This window comes from Canis lupus, chromosome 13, assembly GCF_048164855.1.
Source record: "Canis lupus baileyi chromosome 13, mCanLup2.hap1, whole genome shotgun sequence".
NCBI classification, from domain to species: Eukaryota; Metazoa; Chordata; class Mammalia; order Carnivora; family Canidae; genus Canis; species Canis lupus.
The window spans coordinates 44320457-44348187 of NC_132850.1; the positions used below are offsets into that span (position 1 = coordinate 44320457).

General features: G+C 38.0%; 1 long non-coding RNA gene across 1 annotated transcript; it reads left to right on the plus strand.

Annotated features, from left to right (window-relative positions):
• The first annotated feature begins 1190 nt into the window (after positions 1 to 1190).
• On the plus strand, positions 1191 to 27731 carry LOC140602220 (uncharacterized). The gene is made up of 6 exons (XR_012005198.1): positions 1191 to 5865; positions 18696 to 19063; positions 21830 to 21919; positions 25213 to 25241; positions 26608 to 26756; positions 27688 to 27731. It is a non-coding gene; the product is annotated as an uncharacterized lncRNA (long non-coding RNA).

Below are 27731 nucleotides of genomic sequence, written 5' to 3' on the forward strand. Positions count from 1 at the left end.
TTATGTAAACAATTACAGCAAAGTTTACAAATAGTTAAAATGTAACCAATATTTAGGAAACCAATAACTTGCTCAAATTTAGTATTTGCTATGGATGGATATCAGGTTGGGTTGCAGAAATTGTTTTCAACAGGTAGTCAAATAAAGGAGATTTATTTTGGATATTAATCTAAGCAATAAAGATTATTTCACATGATTTCATATTTTTAAGGAGAGAACAATTAGCATGACCTTTAAAAATGCTATTTCCCTTTGAAAATAGGTAAATAGATTAGTCACTACCCTCACAATGGATTACTAGTCAGGTACTAGAATCATGTTTTCAAAAAAATAAAATCATGTTTCGAAAACAGTTGATATGGAGACTCAGAATAAAAATAGAAAATGGCAAGATCCAAAACTGTATATACAAAAATAAAATCCTGTTTGATTTTTTTTTTCTTCTGTACTTGTTACCTCTGCCCGGAACATACTTACTATCTTCTTACATGATCTATTTCTATTCTGCTTAGGATCTCAATTTAAGAGTATTTCCTCCAGGAAGTCTTCCATGACTTCCTAAGTCTTGGTCAGGGGTCCCTGCTGTGTACTCATATCGTACCCTGTAAGTCATGGGACTTACCATAGTGCACTACAGTCATCTTTGTGTCCTCAGTGGACTATAAATTCTAAACGTGCATGCTCTGCTTGAGGCTATCTTATTTACCACTGGGTTCTGGGAGCACAGCTGACAAAAAATATTTGTCAAATCAATAAATGATAAATGCATATTGCACTGCAGAGAGAAGCGATTTCTCTCAGGCAATCTTGGGGAGCAGAGGCAGATCTTTCCAGTGCTCTCTCCCCTATCTATCTACCTATCTCCTATGCAGTGTGGTAGATTCAGGTTACCCCCAACATGGAAATCTCTCACTAAGGCGGAAAGAGAAAAGGAAAATCAGTCTAAAATCCGTGCCTTCTTCAGCGTGGACTGATTGGCCTCCGAGAACACTTTTCTTAATGTGACCTCCTGCTTTCCTAGATAATCCCTTGATTATCCACTCTTGGAGCTCTTGTAAAACTCAGCACTAGTTCATTTGTTGTCCTGCGTGACTATCTCATCGTATTTCTAAGTCTTGTCTCCCTTGTTCCACCTCCAGCATCCGACAGGACAGCCTGCAGAGGCTGACGGGCAGTCGGTGAGCCATCGCCAGTGCTGGCCCCTGGAAGACCCAGACCGCCCTTGCGTGACCGTGAGGCCGCAGGGCAGAGTGGATGCTTCGCTCTTGGTCACCGGGAAGGACTTGCTCGCTCTTACTAATGTGAAGAGCGGGAATTGATCTTGGAAATTGATTTGTAGCATCCTTCAGGCAGACTTGTTGACTCCACCTGACCGGATTAAGGACAGGCAAAACCAGGAGTGTTCTCAGGACAGAGAGTGGAGGTGAGCCCAGGCCTAACACCCGAGGTGCCTGGAAGCAGGACTGCATAGTGACCTCTTGTGGCATGTCTGCATAATGGAGAGGAAAATGTTAAGACCTGAAAAAGCAACAGAAAAAAACATGCATCAGATTATACTTCTCCCTTCCACTCATTTCCCCAATTTTCTTTACATTCTTACTGAAACACGTATTCCAGATCGCCGTAAAACCCCACCTGTGAGATACATCATGCAAATGTGCCAGACAAATTTACCTATCTTTTGAGAATTTTGAGTCAACGCCTAAAGTAAAACAAAAACTTTCGGGACATTTAATCAAACATAGGAAGCTTATTTCAATTTCTAAAAAAGATTTTATTTATTTATTTATTTATTCATGAGCGACACAGAGATACAGAGAAGCAGAGACACAGGCAGAGGGAGAAGCAGGCTCCATGCAGGGAGCCCCATGTGGGACTCGATCCCGGGACTCCAGGATCATGCCCTGGGCTGAAGGCAGACACTCAACTGCTGAGAGGTACTGTATGGCTTTGGGCTATTTTTTCATCATTGCCACTAGTCCAGAAGAAGGATGGATTACAATGGGCAAAGGAGGAAAATCAGTTTGGATCTACCAGTCTAGCCCCAACTTGATTCACCATGGGGAAGTATGCCTTTTTGCCAATGACTTCTGTCCCAGCTATCTCAGGATCAGACTGTTATTCCTCAAGCTGGTTGCACGCGGGTCTAAGCTGTCTGTGGCGAGGTCTACTGTATTTATTTCACACGGAGAACCCAAGAGGATGGGAAGGGGCGACCGGGCTTGCGCTAATGGGCTCCTCATTAGTCACCCTAGGAAGCCATAGCCTACTTTGCCAGAATGGTTTAACTTCTTTCCCTGACCTTCTTTCATTGTCTTAGCATTTCAAAATTAAGTAAACACAAATTCCACGAATCTGATCCTCAAAATAACCGTATTAGAGAGGCACAACAGGGTCAGGTTTCCCCTGCTATCCAAAAGTAGAGTGTTTTTGTGAAACTTTTCGTAGATCAAAATGGCCAAAGAAGCAAACCATTAATTTATATAGAAATATATCTAAACCAAAGAAATAACCAAAGAAGCAATTACCATTAATTTATATAGAAATATATCTGAGCATTTCCAGAATCCCCCCCCAAAAAACCTCTCTCAGACTTTTCTAATACCTTAGGACACATCTTGCTATCGGATGCACAAAACAAGTTGAGATAAAGCCCTGGAGCTCACAGACACAGCTCGGGCTGCGTGCGGTCCCCGTGGGGAGCTCGCGGGGCTGCTCCGGCTGCTCCGGGTTCTGCGGCCTCCACAGCTGTCAGCTGCCAAACACACACCCAATACTAGTTCCACTTGTCTTTTTTCCTAAAAGCAAAAATGCTTTTCAGATTTCTTGTGGTTCCTGAAAACAGGTTCTACCATAGGGCCCTTGTAAAAGCCAAGTTGCAAGACGAACTTTCAAAAACGCAGGGGATACGGGTCTTATCATTCTTGCTTTATACATGAGAAAATAAAGGGGCAGATAAGAGATTGAAAATGTATTCCTTAATTTGATTTTAAGCATATTGATTTAGTTGCCACTATTTAGGAGGAGGTGTATTTTAACTGAAAATCAGGAAAGGGGGGTGTCTGGGTGACTCAGGTGGTTTCATGTCTACCTTCAGTTCAGGTCATGAGCCCAGAGTCCTGAGATCCAGGCCCCGTGGCCCCGTGGGCTCCCTGCTCAGCGGAGACTCTGCTTCTTCTTCTCCCTCTGCCCCTCCTCCCACACGGCCCGGCACCCAGGCCCGCTCTGTCTCTCAAATAAATAAATAAAATCTTAAAAAAAAAATAAAAAATAGGGAAAGGATTTACTAATTTTTTAATGAAAATGATTTATTGTACATATTAGGCATTTATTAGCAGAGGATTTACTTAAAAGTCTGTCCCCTCTTAAACATCAGACATCAAACATTTGTCAAGAGTGAGCTTGTGTTCCCAAATAGCCAGGATCCCCTGGAGTTGAGGGAGGACTGGCTGTCCCTTGGGACTGATAGTCTTTCTTGAGTCAGCCTCCTCCTTTCACCAGCTTGCAGCAGTCAGCTTAGACTACGTTATAATCTGGAGGAATGTCGAAACCTCAGTGTCTTCAGCAGTGCTGGTTCATTTCCTACTCACGTTACTTTTTGTCTGTTGAAAAGCTAGGGTTTCCATGATGGAGACTGAAGGAGCAGCCCCAACTTGGAATATGCTGTTCTTGGTGCAGAGGGGAGAGAAAAATGGCCAAACAGGATGGCAATGTGTTGTTGTTGTTTGTTTCTTTGTTTCTTTTAAAGATTTATGTATTCATGAGAGCCACAGAGAGAGAGAGGCAAAGACACAGGCAGAGAGAGAAGCAAGCTCCATGCAGGGAGCCCGATGGGGGACTCGATCCCAGGCCCCCTGGAGTCACGCCCTGAGCTGAAGGCAGATGCTCAACCACTGAGTCACCCAGGTTGCCCCAGGGCAATGGCTTTTAACTCTTCTGCTCACACATGGAACATGCCACTTTTGCCCACAGTTTTCAGCCAAAGCATATCACAGGCCAAGCTGACATCAGTGGGGCCAGGAAATATACTTCCTCCAAAGGGAAGTTCTGCAAGTCATACGGTAATGGTGAGGATATATAACACACTTTCAAGAAGGGCAGTAATCATTGAGGACAGTAATTTTAATTGACCATATCTACTTATACTCTGGGCCCAGCTCCGGTCTGCATCTGAATTTATAAATCCAGTTTAGTTAGGACACCTGTCTAGAGCCTTTTAGATTTAACCCAGGTCCCATTTCCTTTCTTTACAACCATGAGATAATATGCTGTGTGTTGGAGGCGTGCTGGGTAAATGCCCACGAGGTCAGAAATTCTCATCTCAACATGAGGAGTATGCCATGAACAAGTGCTCCAGGCTGTTTCCACTTCCATTGAGCCATCCCACTGGAATCTGGTATCAGGCATGATCTTTCCATGGAGGCTTGACAGGTCCAGTTGGCTCTGCATCTGATCAACCATTCAACAAATGATTAGTGAGCACTTACCAGGCACTGTATCAAGTGCCAGAAATACAATGATCAGTAACTCAGGTTCCTCTTCAGGAACTTGCAGCTCACCTGGGGGGCAGATAAGTAAGAAGGCAATCATATTCTGAAGCACCAGAGTACATAATAGTGAGCAAAGGGCACCATAGGAACACAAAGAGAGGCTCCAGACTCAAAATGAAGGGCATTAATATGTGCCAAAATCCAGTTATAGAATAAGTAACTCACAGAGATGAAAAGTACATCATAGGAAACATAGTCAATAATATTGTAATAATAGGGGCGCCTGGGTGGCTCAGTTGATTAAGCATCTGACTCTTGATTTCTGCTCAGGTCATTATCTCAGGGTTGTGGGATCAAGCCCCATGTTGGGCTCAGTACTCAGTGGGAAGTCTGCTTGTCCCTCTGTCCCTCCCCCCCACTCATGCTCTCTCATTCTCTCTCTCTCAAATGAATAAATAACACCTAAAAAATATTGTAATAATATATGGTGACAGATGGTGACTACACTTATTGTGGTGAGCACTGGATAATGTATCAGTATGTTGTACACCTGAAACTAATATAGCATTGTATGTAAATCATATTTCAATAATAAAAATTCTAACTCAAACATCGGGTTCTGGAAAGACTTTCCAGATGAAGCAAATAGACATAGAGGATGAGTAACCAGGTCAAGGGAGAAGAAAGCACATTTTAGGCAAAGAAAATAGCATAAATAGCGGTCTGGAATTGAGAAACAGCATCACAGTGGTTTGCAAAACTGAAATTCTAAGGACATACACACAAATGTGCATGTTTATGCTTTTCAGTGTCTAGGATGTCAATTCATTCTGCCCCTTACCTCTGTGTACGTGAATTTGGCCCTCATTCACTACATAAAGAAATACTGGGAGAAGTGTATCAGCAAAAGATAAAAGACAAATATATAGTAATTTCTTATTTATTTTTTACTGAGATATAACATACACAAAATTTAAGTGTGCAACATGATGGATCCGTTATATATATACACACACACATACGTACGTGTGTGTGTGTGTGTGTGTGTGTGTGTGAAACCACCTCACAGATGAGTATATAGAACTTTCCAACATTCCCAGTGATTTCTCTCTTTCTCCTTCCCGGTCCCTATCCTGCTCACTGAGGTAACCACTACTCTAACTTCTAACATCATTGATTGTTTTTGTCAATTCTTGAATTTCATATGAATCAAATGACATATTATCCAGTTATACTCTTTCATGTCTGGATTTTTCCCTGCTTAACATGAAGTCTAAGAGATTCACTCAGGTTGCTAAGGAGATGTTTCTTCTATGTCACTATAGTTACCCAATTGACTCTGCACACCTTATTGAAAAGATCATCTATTCCCAAGGTAATTCACTGAGGATAATGTGTGCTTTTGTCTTCCAGCTGCTTTTAAGATTTTTCTCTTTGTCTTATATTTTTAGGATTTTGGTTATTATATGTCTGCATGTAATTGGGGGAAAGGGAATCTGAGCTTCATAAATTTGTGAATGGACATTTTTAGCAGTTTTGGAACATCTTGACCATTGTTCCTTCAAATATTTTCAATTATTGTTTCTCACTTTCCCCTCTGGGATTCTGGTTAAGTATACGTTAGATTTTTTTTTTTTAACTATCACTCATTTTACATATTTTTTTCCTCATTCCTTTTTTTTTCTTATGTGCTTTAGTTTGGATATTATCTAATGACCTTTAATAAGCCTGCCATTTATGCTGTTAAATGTATATCATGATGGGTGCATGGGTGGCTCAGTCAGTCAAGCATCTGACTCTTGGTTTCACTCAGGTCATGGTCTCAGGGTTGTCAGACCGAGCCCCACAACCAGCTCCATGCTCAGGGGAGTCTGCTTGGGATTCTCTTTCTCCCTCCTCTTCTGCCCTTTCCTCTATTTGTGCTTTCTTTCCCTCTCTCTAAAATAAATAAATAAAATCTTTTTTTTAAAAAAAACCTATGAGTTCTTTGATTCTGATATTACATTTTAAATTCAGAATGTGCATTTGATTCTTGATGTAAGTTCCCATTCTCAGCTAAAATTCTGCTTATTTTCATCTGTTCTATGTAACTTTTACTTTGATTTCTTGAACATAACTAATCATAGTTATTCTAGTGTTCTTGTCTGCTGACTCTAAAATCTGGACAGATGTAGTTCAGCTTTTATCTTAGTTATTTTTATTATGGTGAAATATGTGTCACATAAAATTTATCATTTTAACAATTTTTAAGCTTACTTTTGAATGGCATACTTAAGTATATTCACAGTGTTATATAACTATAAGCTTTTGTTTTTAAAAATAATTTTTTGGTACATTTTCCTATCTCTTTGCATGCCTAATAATTTTTTTTTTAATGTAGGACATATAAAAAGCCAAGCTTTTCAGCTTCCCATCTATACAGTTTCAATGAAGATGTCCCAAGGAAGAGATTCATTATGGTTTGTTGGAGGCACTTCCCTCTGGCAGGAGTTTGTTCTGTTTTTTCCAATGTAGCTCCCCAGACTACTGTACCATTCTAGATTTCTGCGGTGTGCTGAGGGAGAAACAGGTTTGTGGTTGGGGCTCCTCTAGTCCCCAACCTGTTATGCCAGCACTGATCAACCACCAAAATCTCTGATGGTTTTTCCTCCCTATAGTGTCCTTCTGCTTGCAGCTTATTAATCTTCCCATGGAAGAAATCAACAGATAGGAGAAGGCACACCCCTGGCCCCCCCACCTCTACCAGGGAAAGAAAAAATTCCCTCTATGAAACTATGTAACTCCCTGTTATCTCTCATATCTGCAGAGAATTAGAACACCAATAGCAGAATGTTCGATGATGTTCTCACCTTTCTCCCCAAAATGCGGAATGTGGAAGAGTAGTTGGATCACATGTTTCAAATGTCAATGAGCAAATAGCCAAGAGTCATTTTTGTAATGGACTTCCAATTTTTTATAAACTTAAAAAACTAACCCAAAGAAACTGGTGGTATTTGATAAAATTCTGGGATTATTCATCCCAATATCCCTCCTATTTTGTTTTTTTCTTGACTACATTCTTAGAGTCAGAGGACAGAAACTGTGGGGCTTGCTGTAGTCATAAATACAGAAGAGCTTCTGTAAATGAGCTTCTATTTGGGGTCAGTCTAACCACAAATAATGCATTTATTTTCAGGTTACAAAACCATAGGATACCTATTATACTGTTACTCTGTTGGCTTTGTCTGATAAATCCATGACATTAATGAAAAGTTACTGAATACTAACCAAGGATCAAGCGTTTTACTAATTACTTCTAGTGGGTAATTTATTAATCCTCATCATGATTCTATGAATTAACTACCATTCCCCTAGAATGTGGTGGAGTCAGGATTTGAATCCAAGCAGTCTGTCACCAAGGGCCAGGTTTATATTCTGTAAACTATATTCCCTCCTGTTTTACTGGACCATAGAATGTAAGGTCAGTTAGCATGGTCTAGAAGGACAGGGGGAGATCAAATACTAAAATTAGGGCATTGTTCCTTATTTGCATGCAAGGGCAGGTAAAGATGTTTTAAATAGAGACTTCTCTGTGCCCTGAGACAGGTGCATACTGTTCAGATGAGTGGACTGGACTCATTATGGCCAGGGAATAGAGAGTGAGAGGTGAGAATGGCAAGAGGTATGGCTAAAGATGGTGGTCAGTGAGATCATCAACCATGTTAGAATTTGAAGTTTCATACCATGGACAATTGCTAGGCCATGGCAGGCTGTGCAGCAGTAAGGTGCCATACTTCCTCAGGATGGAAAACAGCTGCTAGGGAGACAACTCCGCTGCCAAGAGTAAGAAGGCCTTAGCAGAAACTGAAGGACAGAAAAGTCAGGTGTTTTGAGGAGTTAGTTGAAATTATTCAACAACAATTTAGAACTCAATATTGAATGCTCTTGTATTTAACTGGATGAGGGGAATGAGAGGCAGGCCACACGTGCTTTCAAGCTTTCTAGGGGATTCTACAAGCAAACCAGGTTTCAAAACCAGGTTTGTGAAGGAAGATCATGAGTTTCATTTGGGTATGCTGAGATGGATATTTCTCTAGAAGATCAAGGAGCCAAGGAGGAAATGGAGAGGTAAAGGAGGAAATGGATGATTAAAGTTGGCACTCAGAAGAGGAATCTGGAATGGAGACAAAGGTGCAGAGCTGTCAGCCTATAGAGAGAAGGAACTACTACTGGACAGGAGACAAGGGAAAATTCATACAGTCTTTAGCTGAGTGGTCAGGTCCTAGAATATTGCTAAGCCTTCCCCCTCAGGAACTGGAGTCATGGAGGTGGCCCAAGCTATATTGTCAAATAAGTTCCAGATTTCTAGAACATCCAGCTGAAACCTTACAGAAGACATGTTTCTGCCCAAGAATTCAACCCTTTTCTTGGGGAGCCTTTCTTCCCTTCAGAGGCAGGCCCACAGATGACATATATTTTATTACGTGACCACTAATTTTGACCATAGCTGATTAGCTCACACATGGACACCTGATACAACCATCTGGTTCCCCTCTGGAGAATATTTTATTGAGAAACACTGAAAAGTAGAAGTTAGAGGTTAAGCTCTATTAATGATGGTGTTCTTGGGTGAACATCAACAAAAGTGTCCTGAGCTCCATTGAACTGCTGGGATGTTCTGGCCATATCCATATAGGCCCCTTAGTCCTGCCTTGACACTCCCATAAGTGAGATGTGAGCCTGCACTGTCTCTTCCAGACAAGAAGGGTTTTGTTTTTGTTTTTGTGTTTTTTTTTTTTTTTTTTTAACTATCTGTCTAGTGTAGAAGGGATTCAATTACCCTATAGCCTTAAAAATATGCCAAAGGATGGTGCTGGCCTTCTGTGGCTTGGAGCAAGCTCATATTGCACAAATCTGTTTCTCATTTATGTGGTTCAGCCAAAGAGCCAGGGCTGGTTTTTTCCCTCATAGAATGTGACAGTACAGAAGGCCGGCATCCTTTTTATTCAGACATTCTGTTCAGATCCTGGACAGAAGAGGGAAGAAGAAATTACTGGAAAATTTCGATGTCTGGCTTTATAGGACAAAAACTCTTGGAACAAGAAATGATAGGAGAAGGCATTTTCAAACACACAGCTAATTACTATGTTACTAGACTCACATTCTATTAGCTGGTATGATTTAATAAATGAGTCATATGGAATGTTCCTAATGCCTTCAGTATAAAAACTGTGACTGATGCTAGACATAGCTTGAAAGAATATACAAGAAAATACTGTGTCATAAGAAAGAAAACAAGATTACAGGAATGTGGTCCTGCAATAGCTTCCGTGGTGATTTAGAGATCTCTGTGTTTAAATTTTATAGATTATAATGATTCTGCAAGATGCCATAACTAATTAAAAATTAAAACCTAGAAATAAACATTATTCCTTAAAAGGTACAAGACTGTCAATGAGACACCTAGTTGACATCATTGCTTATCTGGGGAGAACATTAAAGTACAAAGTAAATGTCTCACTTTGATGACATGTACTATTCAGTAAAGAACAACTACTTTGGCTCTCTATAGAGTCTTTGCCTTGGGTGAGCAGGGTCGAAGAGGTAACTGTGTGCATTCCACATGGTATTTTGAGTAGAGAGACTCAAGCAGAGAATATCGCTTGAGCTGGTTCTTCCTATCCAGACCCAGGAGAAACTGTCCTATAATACCTTTCTCCTGGATCCTCTGAGCTACTCTTTTTATTCACCTTTTTCCCCCCAATTTTAATTTTTGGCTTCATTACTTGCCAGTATTGGCAAATAGAAGGCACACATTAGAAATTTGGAATCTGAGGCTATGCTATGCCCCAGGACCCTAGCATGTCCCAATATAGCTGGGCGTCTTTTAATCAAAGCACTATCATGTTTGTGGCATCTGTATCTTCATGTGGGGAGAAGGCTGAAGACTGAGAAGACAGCCCATGAAGCCCCGGTGCTGTGGAGGAGGTGTTTCTACTTTTGTTATTCAATCTTGGGAAAAAGCCAACATGCTATTGGTAGCTACTGGGAGACCAGCAGTGCCTTGAGAGGATGGCTTGAAAGCAAGGGCAAGTTGGTTAGATCTTAATACATGTCCTTCAACTTAACCAAATGATACTTCTGCCACAAAGACTGGTTTATGTACGTTGCTCTGAGGCAGTGTCTCTCAATTTTTTTAGGTCATGCCACTCATCCCTTCTATCCTTCCTCATTTTTAATTAACCCAGGAGATTTTATTGATTTTTACTTTCTGTAATTAGTATTGAGAAATTAAAAGTATATGAACACAGTTTTTAAAAGTGACAGTCCTGTGAGATTCTAACGCATCCTCCTGGGATGGAGAGGGAGTGTGCAGAGTAGTTGCTGAATACGGTACATCTCTTTGACAATGTAAACTCATAAAGCAGTATAGCCAGGAAATTTAATTTATACATTCAGAAAGTATTTCAGAATGTGCTACCCTTACTCAGCTAATTGCGAAAGCAGATGTCCAGAATTCCTCTTCTCCTTGCTTTCCCTTATACTGCAAACTTTACCTGGGCATTATTTAACTGTGTATTTACTCTATGAATGCAAAAAAACATTGAAAAAAATAAGCCTTTAGCAACAATTTTCCATGTAGAATTTTTAGTCGATAGCTAGTAAATAAGTAACTTAAGAACAATTAGGGTTTTTCACTGATGTGGGAACCATACGTCTATATGTGTTTACAAAACGGAATTCCTCAGAACCTGAAAATCTGCATGTTCCTTTCCTCAAGTGGCATAAGCTCACATTACCGAACAAGTGCTATTATGTAGCCCTCGTACAGCATTTCTCTTGCTTCCCTTTTTAGCCACAAGCTTTAAGGAATGCTTGTGTGGTGGCTCTGCACGTAGACTGCCAGAGAGTTTCCAGTTTACCACATGTTCCCTGTGGATGACACTTTGATCGTGTCTAGGTGACTGTTTTTTTTCTTAGAATTATTTGGCAATTTGACACTATGAATTGAAAACCATTCCGTGTGGCACATTTGTTGAACCAGAGATGTCATTTCTGAGACTTTATTTTGATGCTATAATGCTGGTGGAGCCCAAAGAATTAGCCCCAAGGACAGGAGAAAAAATGTAAAACAACCTAAATAGCCAGTAGTAGAGAAATGTTTAAATCCATTATTATGAAATATTAAATGGGCAAAAAAAATTATCATAGAAGGATATTTAATGGCATGGAAAGAAAGTCACAATTTATTGTTAAAAATATAAGTTGCAAAATAAATGTCCCATATGATCCTTTGTGGAGAATTACTTACTTTTGTATGTTGCTGGGAACCTGTATGTGAATGCATAGAAACAGGACTGCAAAGAATATATTCTCAAATAATGGGATTTTTTTTCTTTTTGCATCTGAAATATTCTACTATGAGAATACACTGCTCTTTGCTAATAATAAAAATTAGTTACAGTTAATTTATTTAAATAATGACTAGAAAAATTACAAAACAAATCTATAATTTCTGATTTAAGAAGATCCTTCTCTTCTAAAGGGGGGGGGAACCCTGGGGGTTTGTTCCCATTTTGATCACTAGAGGTCACCAAAGTCACAAAGATTATTAGTAAAATTTTTTCTTTTCCTGAGTCACAGAGGGATGTTTCTGGCCTCTCCTGTTACGCAGTTTTTGAAGCATTTACTGGAAGGCCTCTTGCTGCCTAGTCTTAAGGAGAGTAAACTGTTTGGACTAGTTTTTTCTAACATTAAATATTCCCTGAAACAGAGAGTCATCTATCTATGGGACTATTCAAAACAGATGGGTGTTTCTGTAGAATGTGATTTATTTCCTCCTCTGATACCAAAGGGCCTATTGGCTGATACCTGCTGAATGTGAGTTCTGAGCAATGTTGTTGAGACAGAACCACAGAACACCCAGCAGCAGCACACATCGTTTCAAATGAAACAGCATGGACCATTTCAAGGAAAAAACGTTGTACCTTTACTGGTAACATGTGTGGTGTATGAGGGCTTTAATGAAGCAGAACATTCAAGAACACCCATTGCATCTTTTGAATTACAGACCACACTACTTTTTTGCACATCAATAATTCTGCACTTTTTAAATTCAACATAAGCCTAAATCCTGAGACCCTAAGATTATGGAGAACTGGGGAAGATTTAAAAGCTTGATTGGAATCTTGCAAACATTGAAAGAAACTGTCTCATTCCAGAAGGTGCATCAAGCAGCGGAAGATATAACAACCACTTTCAATGTGCTTAGCATGCCCCCGTAATTCATATTTTAAAAATGAGGTTTCTGTAATTAAGCAAGATGTGGCATATGGAAGGTGTATGTTTGTCAGGAGTTACAAACAAAGGACAGAAATGCAATAGATGAGAAGCCTCTCATATTTTCAGTGTTTCAGTTACCAATAGTGAAATTAGTTACCTGGTCATGTTGATGAGTCTGTGTTTGAATTAGCCTCCCAGAGAAACTAAGCAAACCATTCTTTTCTATAAGAACTCTCAGTGCTCAGATACCTGACAAATCCAAGGTTAAGGCTTTGGTACAACCATAAACTAAGAGACTTCAAGCCAATATCAACGTGATACATTTTGCATTCAGGCTTGTTCCTTATTCGGTGGACTTCATTTGCGTTTGATCTTGGTTAACTTTGAGGTATCCAAGGTTCCCACATTTCATAAGTTTTTTTTTTTTTTTTTTTAAGTTCAATCCGACAGGCAGGCAAGGGAAATCTAAACCTTTAAAAGAAGTGAAAACAACTAGACACAGTTATATATTTTCACCACTTTGTTTAAAGTAGCACATCGCTGTACGTAAAACACTTCATATCATTACATTATTTATTAAGCTGTAAATAGAAGTCACATTTTTCTGTTATGTCTTCAGAGACACATTGGAAAACATGTTTTTGGGAACCTGTTGTAGGATTCAGGGGAAAATTTAGTTCTATCTACAGATAGTAGTTAATGATGTCCTGAAAATCATTACCAAGAAATAGCTGTTAACCTAAAGGAAATATTTATATAGGGATTCTAATATTGTAGATCTCATACCTGAAAGCTTGCTTCTTTATGGAATTTCACAGACTATGTATTCTAAAGTCTACTAGACATCCAGGTTTGCATTTGTATTTATTAAGTGATCCAGAGCACTCATTAATTTTGTTTTACTCTTATTATGCTTCAGATTTATGGGACTATTTTTTCTCATTATGATACAGTAATTTTATTTAATAATGAAGTACATATATACAATCACACGGGTACATATGTATGCATATGTGTGTGTATGTGTATGAAGTGATCATTTGCACAAAAGTAGAATCAGTTGTTTTGTTTATAAAATTTGTCTTAGAAAGTATTAGGGAGAAAATTTCTTTTTTTGAGAGATTTTGAAATTTAGCCGACCCAGGTACCATTTCTCTCTTCTGTGATGCTTTGCTTACGTAGTCATTCTCTTTTGTCTAAATCTGCAAAGTGGAACTTTCCTCTATTAAAGAGAACCAGCACGTTTATATTATTCCAGATTCTTAGCAGTGTCCGGGGGGCATTTCTTGTTACTATGTTGGAGCTTTTCCAGCAAGTAGCAAAGAGTGTGAGTTATCATTCGGGTCATCTGGAAGAGTTAATTCTCTTTTGAGCAAGTCTAATTCTGTCAAAATACAAACCAGAATTGTTATTGGACATGTATTCTGAACAGTGATGCACTTAAGAACTTGGTACAATTGAATTACCCGTGGGTTTGAGGAACATTTTGGAGTGGAATATACTCTTCATATATCTGGAGACAAGAGGTCTCATTCCTATATCAACTCTTTACCTTCCCATGGACATCAGGAGGAAAAACAGAAAGGAATTTATTCACTTGTCTATAATGAGGAAACTTAGGGAAGAAACTTTAAAGAAGGGAATCTAGAGATATAATGGTGATGTAGGTAAAAATGTGTAAGCCTCTCTACCCATTCTCCTGGATGAAAACCATTGCTGTAGAATGAGATATATGGTAGATGCTAAGTCTCTCATGGCTTTGACTGTGTTCTTTGAGATGACACTGGAAGCCACTTTAGTAGGCTATGATATCTGGAATAGCATGTGGCCAGGCACTGGATTTTGGATCTCAGTGCTCTTAGCTTGATCCTAAAGCTTTGTGATACTAAAAAGTTTAACTTCTTTCCATATCAATTTATCATCTGCAAAATGGAGATAATACATGCCTTAGAAGACTATTGTGAAGACAAGGAGAATCTCAATGTAAAGCGTTAACATAATGTCTAGATTGTAGTAAATGCTTAATAAAAATGTGTTCCCTTCCACAGAAAGTTGTTGTAGGATTAAATAGCTTAATATTTGTGAAAGTGCTTTGTAACCTACAAAATGCTAATCCAATGTCAATCATTGTTAATGGTTTTTTTTAAAGCTGTATTTGATATGTACCTGCTTCTTTTGGACAACTTCAGGCATAAATATACTGCCTAGACTGGACAAATATTCTATATTCTAACAAATAATCCAAAACTAAATTTTAGAATCTACATTTTCTCCCAATAAAAATCATAACTGATTTAACAAAGAACTAACCTTATTTTTTTGGAATAGCTGTCATCTTTCTTATGAACACCAAAATGCTCCAAAGGTAAATAAGAAAATACATAGGGTGGGGGGGGGAGGGCAAGAGAAAGAAAGAAAAGAAGGAAATCAGGAAGAAAGCAGAACAATCTACTTTGTGGATGATTAAATGTGGCCTGTGTTCCTAATTACTTTAAAGAATGGAAAACATGGGCAGTCCGGGTGGCTCAGCAGTTTAGCGCCGCTTTCAGTCCAGGGTGTGATCCTGGAGATCCAGGATCGAGTCCCATGTCGGGCTCCCTGCATGGAGCCTGCTTATCCCTCTGCCTGTGTCTCTGCCTCTCTGTGTGTGTGTCTCTCGTGAATGAATAAATAAATAAAATCTTTATTAAAAAAAAGAATGGAAAACCATTTTAAAATGTAGTTTATTTTGAAAGAAATGTCTATTTGACACCTACAAGTAAATACATATCAGTAAATAGGCCTGGAAAAGCCTGAAAGTATACTGTTGAGGAAGAAGCTATTCTGGAAGTTCCCACCTGTGTATAGGAAAAATTTAAATTGTGCAGACGAAGTCCTAAGTCCATCCTGGTAAAAGCTAATGCCACTTGAAGGATAGACCCTGAGAATTTAGTGCTCTTCAAGAAATATTACTGTGTACTTCTGAGGGGACATTAAAAATAGAAACTGAATATGTAAGTCACTAGAACACAGAATATATACAGACTTTTCTCCTCTGAGCAGGAAGCAATTGGAATTCGTTAAATCCAGGTTAATTCTCTGTGGGGATGTTTCTTCATAAATCAGGGTCCTAATGTACAGTGACTTGTGCAAAGTCTTAGAAGATATCTTAGAAGAATCAAGGTCATAAGTCAATCTTGATATGAAATTACAAGGCAATGAGTCAGAAGAGAAGAAACAGCAAATAGGCTGAGAGAACTTGCTTTAGTGTTAAACTAGCCTGTTCCTGCCCCTTACTTTGTGACTTTGGTCAACTTGTTCAAACTACAAGCTTCAATTTCTTCATCTAGAAGATGGAGATAATAATGATATGTTGCAGCATTGGCTTGCAGATTAAATGAGAAAGTGTGTTTAAAAATTTTAGTACCGTATTCAGCAAATAAGTAGCTATGACTACGAATAATATTATTAATAAAATACTCCATCATGAAGATAGGGGCCTCCAACCAAGGGCCCTTTGTGGAAATATGTTAGGAATGCAGGGGCTGTCCTGAAGAATGTTCTGTGCTAATTTTAACTGAGAGTGAAAAATGACTGCTTAGATAACAAGAACCAAACAAAATGGGAATCATATTCTAATATGTTCTTTCAATGTCTCTTCAAATAATAGTGACATTAGACTAAGTAGAAACAGCCTCAACAAGGGATGTGTCCCTTGAACTTTGGAAATCATGTATTGTGCCCAGAGAACTTAAAACATATTATTTACTTTTAGCTTTGGCTAAAATAAGGCTAAAATAAAAAATATTTTATTTTATTTTATACAAGTCAGCTAGAGGAGCTACATTAAAAATGCTATATTCCTATAAATATATATAAAATACATTCAAACTCCTACTTGATCTTAGTTCTTTTTGGTTACTTCAGCTGACAAAATTGATGGCCCAGAATTGATATGGTAATTTTACCAGATAATCCAAATTCAAGACGGCATTCATTTTTTTCCCCAAGAAAAATTTTATAATAATTAACAAAAAATTAACTTTATTATTTGGAACAATTACCAACTTTTTTCCTCTGAATACCAAAATGCTCCAAAGTAGGTAACTGTTGATAGCCAAGGGGAAAATGATGCATCATCTTCACTCTGTTATTTTTCTTCATCATCTACACTTAACTCTGGGGCTGCCTGAGGTTGCCCCTAGTCTGACAGCCTGTGCCAAGTGTATTGTGAAGTCTACCTGGAAGGGTGAGGGGATTTCCTAAAGGAAGGCCAAACAAAACCCCAACTAGAGTGAATGTTCCAAGAGAGGCAGAGGAAGGGATGATTTTTCCTCAGGCAGATTTTCTCTTGATACTGCCAAGATTTGCATCTACAATCCCTAAATCCTCTTGGATGGTTCATTGAATTGGTCGTTAAAAGCCATGACTTTTCACAATGGGTAGGTATAATTTGTCCAGGTATTTGTTTTCTCATGAAAACAATTACAGTCTTTGTTCAAAAAATATTAGCATTACAGTGTTCAGTAAAGCAGTCATAGAAGATAAAAGTACATGATTACAGCTCAATAAAATCAAATTATCATTAGTGTTTCCAAGAGTAAGTAGCAAGCCCATCATGGCAACAGAGAGCCATGGGTAAGAGAAGATTGAAAATCAAGACAGGGATACAGTCTGGGAGATTGAACAAAATTTGTGCTAAGGCAAGTAGCAGTGGGGCTGGAATAGAGAAGGGAATCAATCCCTTAAAGATAAGGGGTGGAGTGCATGTAAGGGGTGACATGGAAGAATGTTTTTTATTTTTAAAGATTTTACTTATTTATTTGACAAAGAGAAAGAAAGACTACATAAACAGGGGGAGTATCAGGTAGAAGGACAGGGAGAAGAAACCTAATGCAGACTCAACCCTAGGACCCTGGAATCATGACCTGAGCCAAGGGCAGAGGCTTAACCAACTGAGCCACCCAGGCGCCCAGATGGGAGAGTCTGAAGATGACTCTTGGGTTTCTAGAGTAGACTGTGAGGGGGTGGAGCTATTCCCTGGAATGAGGGGGAAAAAAAAAAAAAACAACAGAGAGTAAGTATGAAGGGAAAGCTAATGTGTTTGCCTTGGATGGTTGAATCATCAGATATAACCAATGCAAATAGATATTAAGATCTAGTTCTCTGAAATAACATTAAAAATAAAAAGCAATCAAATATACAGCAGTATACATCAAGAACATTTGGTGCTATAAAAGATACAGTTCAAAATGCCAAGCCAAAAAACTCAGAAAATATATTGAGCTTTTAATACTAATTAGTTTTATATTGACTCGAAGATGTTCTAATAAAACTCAAGTCATTTACCAGACAATATACTGAAGTATTCTAAGTTTAGTTCAATTAGTTAATCTTAGGATAGAAAGATTATACTTTGATTTCTTTTTAAACAGGTCCAAGTATTTTTTGGAGTATTTTGTAGAGATTCAAATATAATAACTAGGCTCCTTGGTTGGTGACTATTAAGATGCTTTTGCTTTTCGGGTGGCCCACTTTACCAAAGGTACTATGTGCCTGGTCTAGAGAGTCTCTAAGGAAACTTCTAATTCTAAAATTCATTGATTTTTCGCAGATATTTATTAAATACCTTGTAAGTGCAAGGCACAGTGCTTTCTTAGTCAACTGTACTACAGTCCAAGATTCATGAGGAATCTGAAGGTGTTTTTGGAAAGAAAAGTTGGTACAAATGTTTATTTTTTATTTGCACCATGAAATCTAGGCCCTGCCCCAACACATCAGAGGTTGGCATTTGGAGATATAAAAAGCAATACAGAAGTTTTCTGAAGCATTTACAGAGTTTCAATAGCTCACTACATGAAGTGGGGCATATTTGTGGACTTAGTTTGTCCTGAGAAGTTTCTGCAGATACCCCAACAATGTCTTTCCTGGTGTTTTAATGTTTACTGGTATTTCCTTCTGCAGGATATCTGCTCTGCTTGTCTTCCCGCATGAGAGAGTGCAGATGTTCCCAAAAGCATCTTTGCAGGATTTACTTGAAGCAGGATGCTGAGAGAAGCGGTAAAACTTGAAGGGAGCTGGCAGAGTGAGAGAGAAGACAGAGGAAGGCAGCTGGGCAGGGTTTTCCAGGCTACAAGCGTAACCTGTTGTCTAGGAAACAGCTTCACTTTTTTTTTTTTTAAATGAGAATGATCTCTTGGTGTTACAGAGGCCAGAGATGTTCTAGCACTCTTTCAAATTTTCATCATCCAAATAACCTTATTATGATGACACTCTTGGATATTCTGTTTGTCTCACTGAGGCCCTGATTTTGCAATTTGGTGTTTCAATTGGTGAGTGTTTTTAAAAATGAAATTACTAAAACATTTCTGTGTTTGAGATACACTAGGCCTGGAGATAGGACAGATAGTTTCAAGGAAAAGGAAGACCTGATTTGACTCCAAGCAAGTAAAATAAATGAGTGATTGTAAACTCTAGTCAAAGGAGCTCTATAAACAGTTCTCAAAGTACTATGCATATGATAAAGCCGCTACCACTCTGGAAAGGGGATTTCAACCAAAACTCTAGGATGTAGGTGACTACAAGTGTACATAAGTAAATATTTAATAACCTGTGGTATAGTGCACTCTTGAGAGTGACTAGGTGCTTCTCTGAAGATGGGAAGCATTGAGTGTTTCCCCAGGGAGTTGAGGACTTACTAGAGAGGGAGGAATGCTTTAAGGATATTACCATCAACTGACTAAGTCAAAAAGACAAATTCAGAAGTACATGTATACACTGTGATGATAAATGCATTCTGAAAGAATGGGGACCATACTCTCAAAATGGTACGTAAAGCAATGCACACAAAGTAGTTCATACTGTAGCTTGTGGACTAATACAGATCTGTTCCAAGAGAAGCACAGTAGGGCTTTTAAATATGTATTTGTGCTAAACCAAACCAAATTTGTCTACCAAGGAATGCAGAAATTTCTTGGCCATGTTCAAGTCACAAGGCAGATGGAGAAACCATAAAGGTGAATCTGGGAAGAAAACAACAACAACAACAACAAAGCCACTGACCTCATCTTTCCTCAACACCTTTCCAAAGGACAACAGCTTGCCCCAGAAATTAAATTAAATGAATGAGTAATGAGCAGAGATAGAATAAGATAGGAAAGAGGCCTACTTAGAAGTTTGACCTTCAAACTGTGCTGAATAGCCATGAACTTTTGGCTTCTCCCAACCAAATCCTTGAATATATATATATATATACATGGCATGAATTATTAGGGATGGGACCACAGTTGGGTGGATGACTCTCTCAATGTCCATCTCCTTTTAGAATGATTAGTCACTCTTTCCTCCTTATCATCATTGTGAAGCAAAGCCAGTTCTCTGAGATGAGAAAAAGATGTCAGAACTCATGAGATGGACAAAGCATGAAAGTTGGGCAGTTTGAAGAGGAATGGAAAAGAAAAAAGAGATTATTTCCCATTTGCCACCCCCAGGACTAGGTATAAAGGAGGAGTAATTAATATTTAGCTAATGTTTGCGGTACTGCATAGCAGTAGTGATTTATGTATATTACTTCATGTAAACCTAACAATTCAAAGAGAGAGTTATCCACGTTTTGCAAATGAGAAAATCAGAGGTCAATTATATTAATGAATTGCCAAAACTCATACCAGCTGTGAGTGGCAGACTTCAGTTTTGAATCATGTCTTTTTCCATGACTTCTCTGGAAAGTCCCATCTCTTTCTATTCCCCAGTGCCTCTTTCCTCATCAGCCCTGCATGAGTTGCATGAATTGGCCTAGTAGCACTGCCAAGACGGAATCAGCTACTCTGCCCTTCTTTGGATGGCTTGCTTTTACCTGAGGACTCTACTTTTCCCTCCAGGTGTCCTAATAAGTCCCTCCTTCACTTCATTCTGTTCTCCACTCAGCTATTACCTCCCTAGAGAGATGTTCCTTGACCTCACCACTGAATATGTGACTTCTGTTATTTGCAATCACCTTTTCCTCCCTACTTTTCTTCACAGAACTCGTCTGTATGTGATATTATCTATTTGCATAGTTGTTTATTTTTTTACTCATATTGAAATGTATGTATGCTTCATGGAGTCAAGCACTTTGTTTTGTTCATTTCTATATGTACTTGTTTGGTCAATGAATCAGTTAAGTGTTGCTATGAATATTCCATAAGCAGAGGGAAAAAATCATGACTAGCCTCAAATCTCTAATTCTAACTTCTACCCTCCCTCCATTTCCCCTTCCATATATAACTGAAATATCAAGCCTCAATTTACTCATCACCTTGTTGAACTGCAAAATTTACTACCAGTGGAGGGGAAGACAATTGTGGCACAGATGGCCACACGTTCAGCAGAACCCACATTTCTCCTTCCACATTGAGGCATATGGCTCTGAGGTGACTGGTTAGCTAAAGCTAGTTCCCTAAACCCTCTCCCTGAACCTTGAGGCAGCCACACAATTAGTCTTCAATGATAGAATATGAAAAGAGGTTGTTTCAGAGTTGGCTTTTTGAGCAGCAAGTATGCCTTCTACATTTTTACATTTTTTTCCTTCCCTCCAACTCAGTGAAGATGATAGTGATAAGATCCCAAGGGTGGTGGACCCAAAAGATGGAAAAAGTTCAGGTCTCTGAATCACCACGTGGAGGAAAATCACCTGCTATCCTTAGGAGTAACAGACATTTCGAATAATTGTAAATAAACTTCCATTAGATTAAGTCTCTGCAAATTTAGGGTTTGCTTAAATATCTGTTACCTATATTTGTGAATAGCTCAGTAAAATTTTAGGTGATATGGATTTGGTGGAAATTTTGAAATAGGTTTGCAGATGTTTTGGACTAAAAGAAATGTCAGAGATACTTTATTTTTCTAAGTTTCAGTATAATCTTGTAAAAGCAATCAGTACAACTCTTTTGCTGTTTTTTGTTGTTGTTGTTGTTTTGATGTACAAACAGGTCCCTTTTTATCCAGAAAAGAGCCAAGTGAGAAGAATTTGTGGATAAAGATTTTCTTAGGTAGTTAGAATTCTCTCATCAGGTCAAATTGACTCTTGTCTTGATGATATTATGTCTCATGCTTTCCAGGATTAAGGATGTATGAATGCCTTTCCCTGAAATGTGATTGAGGTCACTGGACTCAGCTGTTTGGGATACCCCCAGGACTCCAGTTGTCACGTAAATAAATATAGTGTCGTAGTTACTCTACATAATTTGTTTTGCTGTTACTTGTGTTATAAACCTTGAAAAGAAGTCTATTAATTTTATAAAATTCATGGCTTGCCTTTCAGTAAATGAATTATTACTTACCTTTGTGCAGATCAAATAGGTCCATTGAGAAAGAAAGCATTAATTTGGTAGATTCCCTGTGTTACTGTGGCAAAGGCTCTTTATGGGAAAAGGGTGTTCTCCTTGTCTCCTTATAAAGTTGGCAGGCAGGAAGAAAATATTCATACCAATTCTGCTGCTGCTTTGTCATCTTCCTCACCACAAGCATCAACCTTCGCTTCCTCCCTGGTTTGAAATGGCAGCTGGTTTATGAATGACTTATTATCAGACTAATCTAGGTGGGTAAGTTGGCACAATATTCCTTTCAGAATTAGACAAAATTTGTTTAATGTAGCTCTTTCATTAAGTAAATAAATAAGTAAATAAATGGAAACAAGGAAGGAAGGAAAATTTTTAAAGAAAAAATGAACTGGGAATCCATATGCTTAATTTTGTCAGTCAGCAGGCGCATCTTTCATGATTATTACTTTGATAATACAGAAGATAGAGCACATCTCTTTTCTTAAGCAATGTAAACTGAAGGGGCAAAGCTATTTTAAAAACTTCTTATTGATATGAAATACATATATTGAAATGTGTATTTATCTTAAGTGTATCCTTGATGAATTTTTCACAAACTGAAAAGACTTCTGAAACTAGAACCTAAGAACAAAACCAAGCCAACAGAACCAACACTGTGGAACCCCTCAGATGCTTCTTTCCAATCATAAGATGAGCCACTATCCTGACTTCTAGCAGCACAGATTAGTTTTGCCTTTTTTTGTAATTTATACAAATGGAATCATACAGTAGGTACTCTTTTTTGCCTGACTTATTTTGCTGAATATTTTTTTTTGCAAGATTTACCCTATTGTTGCATGTACTTGCAGACCATTCATGCTCATGGCTGTACAAAATTCCATTGAGTAAATATGCCGCAATTTATTTGTATACTCTACTGCTAATAGACATCTGGATAGTATCCAGTTTGGTTTGGAGCTATTACAAATAGTGTTGCTATGAACACTCCAGTTAAGTCTTTTGGTAAATCCAAGCATGTATTTTTGTTGAAAAAGATATGTATATATTCCTAAAAGAATTAACTGATACTACTGAACAGTTTTACTAGCTAATTTACACCACTACCAGCAGTGGATAAAGATTTGAGTTACTTCATATCTTTGTCAATACTTGGATATTTTTTATCTTTATTGTTTTAGTCATTTAATGGCATTATATTGAAGTTAAATCAGCATTTTCTTGATGACTAATGAACTTGAGGATTTTTCCCTATGTTTATTGGCCATTGGGATAGACTCTTTTATAAAGTACCTCTTTAAATTTTAGCTCATTTCTCTATTCAGCTGTCCACATTTTTCTTATTGGTTTGTAGGAGTTCTTTGTATGCTCTAGATAATAGTCCTTTGTGATATATATTTCTAAATATCTTTATCCACTCTGTGAGTTGCCCTATTGGTCTCTTAATGTTATATTTTGATGAACAGAAGTTCTTATTTTTAATTAGGCAAAACTATTAAGCAAAAATGATACTATACTAAGACTTGAAAAGAGATGATTAGATTCCATGTGTAGAATTGGGGTTAGGATTCACAGCACTGTTAGACTGTGTATCAAACTCACAAAAATTCACATCTTTCTGCAACTTGCTCTTTCCAGCCATTATGTTGGAAAAGCAGTAGCTGTTCGTAGGGGTAATTAGAATAAAGGGGAGGTTTTTGAAATCATACTACTACTCAAGGATTCCCATCTGAAGATTTAAACAATGAAAATCTTAGCAAAGATGATTAGAACGGTAAAGGGCACTATATAGTTTTCACTGTTAACTTGATACTAGCCACATTTAGTATTAAATTGACAATTTTTAAAAAATATTTTATTTATTTATTCATGAGAGACACAGAGTGGGGCAGAGACATAGGCAGAGGGAGAAGCAGGCTCCGTGCAGGAGCCAGACGTGGGACTTGATCCCAGAACTCCAGGATCACATCCTGAGCCAAAGGCAGATGCTCAACTGCTGAGCCATCCAAGCGTCCCAACAAATTGACAAATTTTAAGTCAAAGATTTACCTCTGAGACTCTTCTTAGGACCTGAGTTGTAGGATTCTGTAATCAGTGATATTTTTAATTAAGGAAAATCAGTACATGAAATAGTATTATAGTGTTATCTTAATGTCTAGAACTGGTTCAAATCCAGCATAAGATTCATGCTGGAGAAAAACAAATAAAGCAAATTACAGCTCTCTATGCAATAACATAAATTAGTGGACATATTCCCTAGAAAAATGGAATTTACTATGTGAAATCTTATAAATAAGGGATATTTTTTAAAAATCTTGGCTGTAAAGTGATTTAGTGACATGATTATTTTCCTCATAAGACAAAATAAATTCTTGTCATATTATTAAACATTTTACAACTTCAAATGCTGTTTTATAGTGGACCAACTAAAATTTAGAATTAAAGCCGACTGTATTATGGTCTGGTCAGAGTTTAAGCAGAGGACATAGTTTCTAGAATTTTTTCCTTCAGTCCGGATATCATGGACCTCTCGGCAGGTTTATTGTCTATGTGTGCTGCCTCCCCACCATTCCCTGGAGAAAGGGCCATTTACCCTAAATACTATTTGTGCCCTTTTTAAAGAAAATATTTTATTTATTTATTCATGAGAGGCACAGAGAGAAGCAGAGACATAGGCAGAGGGATAAGCAGGCTCCACACAGGGAGCCCGATGTGGGACTCGATCCCAGGACCCCAGGATGATGACCCCAGCCAAAGGCAGATGCTTAACCACTGAACCACCTATTTGTGCCCTTTTTATATTTCCATCAGATCAATTACAGGAAAATTTTGTTATATGCAAAGTCCTGGCAAAAACAAACACCCAAAGTGTCAAAGGAAATACCTCCAATAATCATATGCAAGTAAAAATGAGATCAAAACACTACTCTCTCCAATACCAAAGGATTTAAGGACCATTGGGCATTTGTGTACTTTGCCAGAACACCAGGTCCTGCGAGATAGATCCAGTTTTATTCAGCTTTCTGTCCTTCATTATCCCTGGCATATTGCCACATGCCCAACTTATATTTGTGGACTAAGTGAACGTCAACTTCAACTTTTGAAAACATAAAGTGTGCATTTAACAGATGTTGTCTCTTATTCTTCATTTTTTATGTACTCAGAACTTGGAAGATGGATATTGTCTCTCCAGGTATGTTCTTTCTGTTAACAAAAAATGATGAAAAGAAAGGAAAAAAACCCCTCAAACCATTAAAAAGTTTTAAGGTATCAAATCTCTCCTCTAGGAATGTGTAAAGAGATAACTTAAGGACAGGCTAACACAATTTTTTTATGGGTTACATTTTCTCTAAATGTGATCTTGTTTTATTTTGAAATACAACATTTTTAAAAGCATACACTACAAATAACTGGAAAATTGGTTTTAAGCACATATAAGATTTCACAAATGTTTAGGATCATGGTGTTATTTCCATGACTACGAGGTTTCATAAACATCATATAGCAACTACTTATTGTTCAGTTCACTTCTACATAATGGGCGGTTTATTAAATATGAAGATATTTTCTATCCATTACTGAGACAGCTATGTTTTGTTGTATTCTAAATGAGATTTTACACACATATCTGTACAAAATGTAATTTTTTTCTCTCTGATTATATATCTGCCAGAAGTGCATGTACAGTTAGCAGTGTTCAATCCCAGCTAACTTTCGGTCAGCCCTACAAAGGTAAACTGATATTACAGGCAAAACTGACTCTTTTTCATGTGCTGCATTTAGAACACTTGCTGTTCAAACTACTGAATTAATAGAATTTTCACTGCCTATTCAGCCTAGTGCAATATTAATTCTGTTTACTTATCCTCGACATACAGTGGAATTAAAACTATAAAAGAAAATCTCTTTTTCTAATTAGACTGTTGAAAAAAAGAATCTCATATTTTGTGATATCTGTTTCTAATTTTTCTTTGGAGAAAGGAATGCCAAGTAGTTGCCTCGTTTCCCCCTTCAGACATTCAGAACCTCACCAAACTGCAGTCAAACCAGGATGCACACCCCAGCATGTGATATTTTTTTCCTCAGGATCATAGTCAATAAATTTGATTAGTTTGTAAAGCATTCCAAGCCACCAGCCCACAAAGCAGGTTGAGCCAATACCTTCACTCATTCCCTGTTCCTTCTAGACCACCAGGGCTCTAGTTTGTATTTTTAAACCTGGGTTAAATTGTGGCATAACCACAAACCATTGTATGCTATTAACAGTGGGGTTCCAATGAATGACTGACAAACAAAATCTGAGCACACAAAGTCGACTTCTCTCAATGGTAAACACATGTTATTAATGAAACGTTTCTAACGGGCGCAGGCAGTTTGAAGTCTGTCTTGACTGACAAGACTGTATTTTGCTATCTGGGCTAAACAAACAAAATAAAACATTTAAACTAGTATATTGGAAGAATATGTTTTGGTGAATCACAAAGATATAATTGCCGTTCTGGTTCCTGAACTTCACTTCCCCTCTTCCAAACTTGGTTTCTAGTATAATACTTTTCCAGGGTTCGAAGACGGTATCTAGTACCTGTATCTTCCTTAAGAAGATCTGGATGGTGTGAAATTCAACCCTTGGTCCAGCCTCAAAGAGAGCCATCCTGATGCACAAAGACCTCAACACAGCTATTACATGGGTTGCTGCAGGAGGTTCCAGGTGAGTGTCTGTTTTATATGCAGTTTGAAGAGTCAGAATCTAGTTCCTCAGATAGAAATTGCTACCATGAGGTAGTGTGCTAAATAAAGATCAGATGTGATTTATCCTCAGCTTCCTCCTCTGACCTCATGAGGTAGGTGAGTGGAGACTTTGTCTATGTCTATTTGATGTTTTCCTTTATCAGTAACACTGGCTACTTAGTATGTAGGCATCCATGAAAATAGACAGTGAGTCTTTTGTGCAATTTTTCCAAACTCCTGTTTAACATAAAGGGATAGCAAACCCCAAACCAAATAAAACAACACTGGCATTGCATTTTAGATGTCTTTGAAACATTCCAATGTTTTGGACCACCAAACTCGAACCCACGATGGTTGCATTTCATTTTGATCAAATTGGGCAGTGCTGCCTCAAGCTGGTTTGCATTTCTTCTCTTCCAATTTATCCTGACTCTGTGAGAGTAACCAGAGAATTACAGGAGAACAATGTACCGTTAATCTGTTCTGTAGAGTTCTTTTGAAAGGGAATTAAGTTGTGAGGAAATGAGGGACAGACTCTAATTTCAGAGTGATACCAGTATTATCAAAACAGTTCCAAATATCAAAAGTTTTTAGGAGCAGATTATCACTGCCGCTAACGGGATCAAAGTAGCCAATCAAAGGTAAAAACTTAAACTACATATCCATGCTGGACTTTATTCTTTTCCTTGAATTACCTGGGTTACTTTGCCCTCACTGAATCGACAAATTAACATCATAAGTACAGGCTGAAATTACGCCGAGAGCCTATACACCTTACAACAGTTAAAGGGCAATATTGGAAAAAAAAGTTTGGATATGCACTAATGAACAAGTGAATCGATTAATAAGTCTTACCCCTCGCACTCACCCTTGTTCCACTCTTTGTTTCTTTTCTGATCTCTATTCCACAGTGCCTTACAACCAAGAACATTGCTTCCCTATTCTTCCTCCCACT